Below are 7,480 nucleotides of genomic sequence, written 5' to 3' on the forward strand. Positions count from 1 at the left end.
CAATGTTTTGGAGAGATTCATGGAACAAATTTCCATCTCTCTCTGAAACATTTGAAGATAAGGAGTGGATAAATCTAGTCGAGGATTGCATTGGGCGACATGTATGCAATTATATGAAAAATCATGAGGACACAAATGGTCTCAGAGAATGGAAAAGAATCAATATTGGTAACCCAATATTGTGTGCGAAACTTTGGGAAGTTATAAAAGATAGGAAAATACCAGGCTCTTGAGAAGATGATAGCATATTTTGGTGTGCCTCCAAGTCTGGGGAGTATAGTGTCAAACTTGGATATGAAATGCAAAGACAAAGGGGTACCTGTGATGCATGGCCTCAAAAACTATGTTGGAGTAATAAAGTATTTCCAAAAGCTGGGGCATTCATGTGGATTGCACTACATGGTAGAATCCTCACTGGTGATAGACTTAAAACTATAGGCATCTCGGGTCCCAATTGATGTTTGATGTGTTGTGGAAACGAAGAGACTTCCAACCACTTACTTTTTAGTTGTCCAGTGGCGGAAATTTGTTGGAACTGGTTCCTCGCCTAGATAAATTGGACTACGGCTAAAAAAGAAATGCTCTTGGACTTCCTGCTTTCTTGACCAATCAGATAGAAGTCAAGATGGAGTGATATGTGGATGATTGGTCCATCTACGATTGTTTGGCATATTTGGAAGGACAGAAATAGAAGAATTTTCAAAGAAACATCACTATCAAATATTATGCTGATAGACAAAATAAAAGGTGCAATAGAGGAAGTGATAAATGGTAAGATACTAAATGGCGGCCCTAAAAAATACAATAAATGGGACAGCCAAATGGAAAAGCATTGGTCTCTTAAAAGATTAGATAATTATGCCCCCCCTTTGAAGTCTGTCGATAGAAACTCTGTCAGATGGAAGGCCCCTCCTAAAGATTGGAAAAAACTCAATTTTGATGGAGCTAGTAGAGGGAACCCTAGGGAATCCGGTATTGGTGCCATAATCCAAGATGAACATGGTAATAATATTAGTGGATTGTATGAAGGGATTGGATCTGCAACAAGCAATGAAGCTGAGATCTGAGCTATGGAGGCAGGTTTACGACTTTGTATTCAGCAGAAGATCACTCATGTCATCATCGAAGGAGACTCGTAGATTATTATAAATGGGGTTACCAAGTCAAATTTTCATAACTGGAAACTCAAAATGTGGTTGCCAATAATAATCAATCACCTCAAATCAATCAATAGCTATGAAATAACTCATATGTATAGAGAGGGCAATCAAGTAGCAGACTTTCTAGCAAACCTTGGGATTGAGAGGAATGATGGTCTCGTCTCTTTCAGTCATGTCTCGGCTGCCAATGATATCACAAGATAGGACTATTGTGTTTCCCCACGGTAAGGTATTGGATAACAAACCATCTTTAATCATATTCACACCCGATCTTGGGTTATAGGTGGCAGTGATATATGCCTTTGTAACATGTAGACGAGTACGAATCTGCTTAAAAGAGGCAGGGAGTCTGCGCTTTGATCTCGATATCTAAAATTGACAGCAGATTAGTACATCACATGGATATGTCTTGGCCTGTGCACTTGGGAAGTATTGGATGCGGTTTGGGACACATCTTCACTATGAGATTACTTCAGTTCAGATTTAGAATCTCATGGATTTTGGCAGAATGATGACAATTGGGATCTGGTACATGTTTCTTTCCATGAATACTTGCCAGAGGATATGTTACATAGGGTTGTCTGTGCTGTGGTAGCGAATGGCTCATTTCAGAGATGTTAGTTGTGTCAATTGTAGCAATGTGTTGGGAACACAACTAAGAAATCTATTTGTCACTGAAGACTTCGTATATGATGCTATCAGGGGATTAATTGGCATCGGTCTCAATTTTGAAAGGTATTGGTGTGATGCTACAGTTCTGGAGGCAGCTCTTATGCCCTTGATAGATGTCATAGAATCAGGGGAACGTGTGGTGGAACTTTTTGATGGCTTTGTGGAACCATTCATCGCAGACAATGTGGCTAATGACATCCTAAGCCTAGACGAGGGAACCAAAGTGAGCATATTAAAGGTGTATTTCCAGGTTGAGGATTGCCTGTCCTCAGAACTGGAGGATGCCCCTGAGGAATCTGATGAGGACAGTGGTGGTTCCATGGATAGTGATACCAGGTGGGAGTTGGCCTGGCGGGAAGTGTGGCTGGAGGAGCGCAAGCGACTGAAGGTGTTTGGGGAGGAAACATGGAAAGTGTTCTGGTGCGTGATGTTCAATGGAAACATGACGCCCTTCAAAAACTTGACTGAAGCTACGGAGTGGTGGCTTCCTGAGCGGTCCACCAACAACATCATTAGTATTGGAGAATATGCGGCTCTGATTTACCAAGCATTAAGTGGAAATATGTAATTTGGCTCGGTGGCCTGGGGAATTTTGTTTTCTTTTGTGTGGAATGTCTAGTCATATGATAGTCATGTCTAGCTGGCACAAATGGTGTTTAGCTGGATGCTCGAAAACTTTATGTAATTTTATTTTCAAGTTAATATAGGGCACTATCCCCATAATGATAGTACTTAAAAAAAACAAAAAACTATGCTACAATTAGCAAATAGGTCCACTGTCATGCCATAAGTGATTATCCAATTGACTTTGTGGTACTATAGCCTAAAGTTCGCTCGGGGGGATATCCATTGATCCTAGGAATACCATGGTTGGCCACAACTAATGCATTCATTGGTTGTAGATCTAGAAGCACGACCATATCCACTGGGGATAAAAAAAATATAGTTAATTTTGTATCCCCTAGCTCAACCTTTTGTGGACTCGAAACAAACAATTTGGCCTGGCATGGAAGAAGATGAGAAATGCCCACTTCATAATCTTGTGGTGATAGACAAAATGCCAATGATGGAAACACAGGATGAGAATGTTGTTCTTGCTAAGATTATTTAGAATTCTTATGGATTGGATCCAGGAAAAGAGGAATTATTGTCATGTTTCACTTGTCCAGTTCATAGCTTTGTACAAAATGAGGATTATTTCGAATCATCTGTGATGGCAAGTGCATTACCTAGTGATTGTAACCTAAACATTGTTGGTCTTGGCCTTGCTTCCATCTCATCTTTTGCTACAATCATGGAAATCAGTCCAAGCAAAACACTTAACATCAATAATGAGTTAACAACACATCAAAGAGATCAGTTGTTGTAGATGCTACGAAACCATAGTTTAGCATTTGCATGGGACTATCAGGATATGAAGGGCATTGACTTGGATATCTATATGTAAAAAATTTACATTAATGAAGGGTGCAAACTAGTTAGACAACCACAAAGGCACTTGAATCCAATACTCTAAGAAATAGTAAACGTTGAATTGCAAAAACTTCTGAATGCAAGATTCATTTATCATATCTCGAATAGTGAGTGGGTTTCACCTCTAGTTTTTGTGCCTAAGAAGGGTGGTAAATGGCAAGTGTGTGTTGATTGTAGGGAATTAAATGCTACTACATGCAAGGATCATTTTCCACTTCCCTTCATTGATCAAGTTCTTGATTTATTGGCTGGTAAGAGATAATTTTCTTTTCTTGATGGTTTTAGTGGGTATAATTAGATAAAAAATGCACCTAAAAATCAGGATAAGACCATGTTTACATGTCTTTGGGGAACATATGCTTATTAAGTTCTTCCATTTGTCTTGTGCAATGCAACAACCACTTTTCAAAGAGTAGTTCTAAGCATATTCCCTAATTTTGCACATAACACAATGAAAATCTACATGGATGATTTCACGACTTATGAAAATACCTATACTGAAGCATTGGGACATCTTTCCCTTAGCCATGAGAAGTGTTTCGTGATAATGGAAGAAGGAATTGTATTGGGATACTTTATCTCTGCCAATGGGATTCAAGTTGACCTAGCCAAAATCTCTATAATCTAGAGTTGCCAATTTCCCAGAATCAAAGGAGTGTCAGAAGCTTTCTTGGTCATGCTGGATACTACAAGCATTTTTTCAAAGATTTCAGCAAGATATCTTCACCACTGTATGCTCTTCTTATAAAAGAATCAAAATTAAATTGGACCCCTAGTTTTTAGATAGCATTTGATGCACTCAAGTCTTCCCTTACTCAAGCACTAGTGTTAAGAGGACCTGATTGGAATTTATCTTTCCACATTCATACTAATGCATCTAATTTAGCAATAGGTGTATTCTTGGGACATAAAGAAAGTAATATTGAATATGCCATTTATTGTGTTAGTAAAAACCTTCGAGGTGCTTCAAAGATAACTATACAATGACATAGAAAGAAATGCTTGATGTTATCTATGCAATCAATAAGTTCAGGCATTACATCATAGGCTACTCTATTTTCATCCATACTAGTCATGCAACCATTCGATATCTAATAAATAAACCAATAGTTTTTGTTAAACTTGTAAGGTGGTTGCTTTTACTTTAGTAGTTTGATGTAACTATAGTTGATAAACAAGGGAAGGCTAACATTGTCGCAGATTTTCTTCCAAGGCTACCTAATAGCACAAAAGACCATGGAGTGGTAAATGACTCATTCCCTGATGAACATATATTTACTTTATCAATATAATCACCTTGGTATGTAGATATTGCCAACTATCCAGTGGCTAGAAGAACACCCCCATATTTCTCTCATAGGGAGAAAAGACGACTAATACATCGTAGTTTTTCCTACTCCTAGATAGCTAGATACTTATTCCACACCGAGTCTGATAATGTAACGAGGAGATGCCTAAGAGAGGATGAAACGTATGAAATTCCTAGGACCTATCATGATGAGTCTTGTGGTGGACACTTTGTTGCTAAGAGCACAACTATAAAGATACTTAATTCAAGCTATTATTGACCCACTATACATAAGGATGTAGTTCAATACGTTAGACGATGCAACAATTGTCAAAGGATGGGCAGACCTACAAGGAGTGATGAGATGCCCCTACATCTACATATCTCACTAGCACCATTTGATAAATGGGACCTGGATTTTATCAGGCATATTGAGCTAGCATTAAATAGTAAGTTATATACATATTGGTTTGTACTGACTACTTAACTAAAAGGGTTGAAGTGAAAGCTCTTAGGAATGCTAGAGATGTCAAAGTAGCACATTTTTTGTATGAAGAAATATTTTGCAGATATGGGGTGCCTAGAGAATTGGTTACAGACCGAGGATCGCAATTCACCTATGATATAATTTCCAAATTAATTAAAGAATATGAAATATAGTATAGGAAGACCACTCCCTATCATCCACATGAAAATAGTCAGATGGAGGTTACTAACTAATAGGGAGTTGAAAGGAATTCTAATAAAGATAGTGCAAGTACATAGGAGAGATTGGGCAACCAAACTCTCAGAAGCAGTATAGGCATATCAGATCACTTGGAAATCAAGTATAGGGTTTACACCCTGTGAGTTGGTTTATGGTACAAAAGCACTCATTACTATTGATTTTAAATATAAAACTCTAAGAACAACTATGGAACTTGGGATGCATCTTGGTCAAGCACAACAAGATAGATTGCATCAACTCAATGCACTAGATGAGATGAGTTTAGATGCCCTACAACACACTGAATTGGTATAGAAACAATGGATAAAGTGGCATGATCAGTATATAAAAACAAAGGTATTCAATGAGGGTGATTGGGCCCTATCATATGACTCACAATACAAGGATGTCAAAGGTAAATTACAAACACATCAAGGCTTGGACCTTTTGAAATCCAAAAAGTTTACCCTAATGGTGTTGTTCAATTGATCACCATTGATCCCGTTAGGTTTAAATTGATGGTCAATGGACATAAAATATATTTATACAAGAAATCTTTAGATAAAGAAGAGTTCATGTAGGCTCTTCACCAACAATTTACAACACCCAATTCTCCCACTCAACTGGATTTTCCATCACCTACCACTCCACCATTTCCATCCGCCTCAAATCATGCATCATCTTCCACACCATCCATCCCATCAATAACAAAGGATCATTCTCAATCTACTGATGAACCATCTGGTTTACCCATAACCATTCTCTCTGCATAAAAATTTCTCCATCTCACATGCACACACAACACTCATTTCTTTAAATTCACTTTTTGCTTTTTTGTTGTTGTTACAACAAGATGATAATGATACATTATTCTATTGCAATGGGACCTAATTCTATTTTGTAGTGGGACCTAATTCATTTTTGTAGAACATGTAACCTTTGCATGAAACCCATCTTGCATGCAATCATTACAATTGTACTGGAACCATCTCACTATTTTTTCATTCAAAATTCAAAATTGTTGCCTTCTCTCACATCATTCACATGCATCATAATTACACATCCATTTGCATGTGTCTTGCAATATTATAGGTATGCACTGCATCAACCAAATATTCACTTTATTTAGTGTATCTTAAAGTGTATCATTTCACACATTCTATATTTATTTCATAATGCCATTATTGTATATTACTTATAATTCTTCACATGGAGGACACATGGGAGTTCAAGTTGGGGGGGGGGGGTGTAATATTTGATGTGATTGTCATGTCATGGCTATCCTTGTTATGTCATTTTTATTTACACTTTGTCATGTTATCATCTTGGAAGTATTGATTGCAATTATTGTTTGGTGTGGCTTGTTATAACGCAACAAGTGATATGACTAGTCACACGAGTTTAATTTCTTGAAAGAAGGTGTTATCATCCATTAAAATAGAACTAAGTATCAGTTTAGTATACACTTGCTTTTATTATAAGTCATTTAGTCATTTCTAGGAAGTTATTTGCAAATTTTCCCAAAATTTGCAGTCATTTTTAGTCTTGAAGAACAATCTTGAGAAGTGGAAGTGGACAAAATTGTTAGTAATTGATGCCAAAGGGCAAAATATTTATGATCTTCTCTACAAGTATTCATTGTAATCATTGTTTCCAGTTAAAGGAAACAATGGGAAGTGATCCAATTCGATGGGAGCCAACGAACCATAACTTGTTACTCCATTATACGGATTCTCTTATGTTCTTTGAGCAAGCAGGGTGGATTCATTATTGTTTATGCTTTCCTGAGTTTAATGAATAAATGACAAAAGAATTTTCTGCTACACTGATAAATGATGAAGCAATGGTTAAGGAGTTAAGAGTTGATGCTTCTGAAGCTGCAATTGCAAAAGAGAGCAGTTTACCAAGAACAAGGGAAAAATTTCCAATTTCCCCTGATCCTAGGTCAACAAGGGCTAGATTTGCCTTTCTAAATGAAGTTTTTTCCAACCACTTCACAAGGTATGACACATTGTCTCTTCTTAAATTATGACAAAAATTTTTGCTTCCTGTCATACAATATTTCACTCATGACCATAAACATTCTATGTTGTATACTGTACATTTTAAGTTGTTAAGCCATTTAAGGCATAATAGATTGGTGAATGTTCCCAATTATTTGCATCATATGCTTAATGTTAT

Source organism: Cryptomeria japonica, chromosome 3 (genome assembly GCF_030272615.1).
Source record: "Cryptomeria japonica chromosome 3, Sugi_1.0, whole genome shotgun sequence".
Taxonomy (NCBI): Eukaryota; Viridiplantae; Streptophyta; class Pinopsida; order Cupressales; family Cupressaceae; genus Cryptomeria; species Cryptomeria japonica.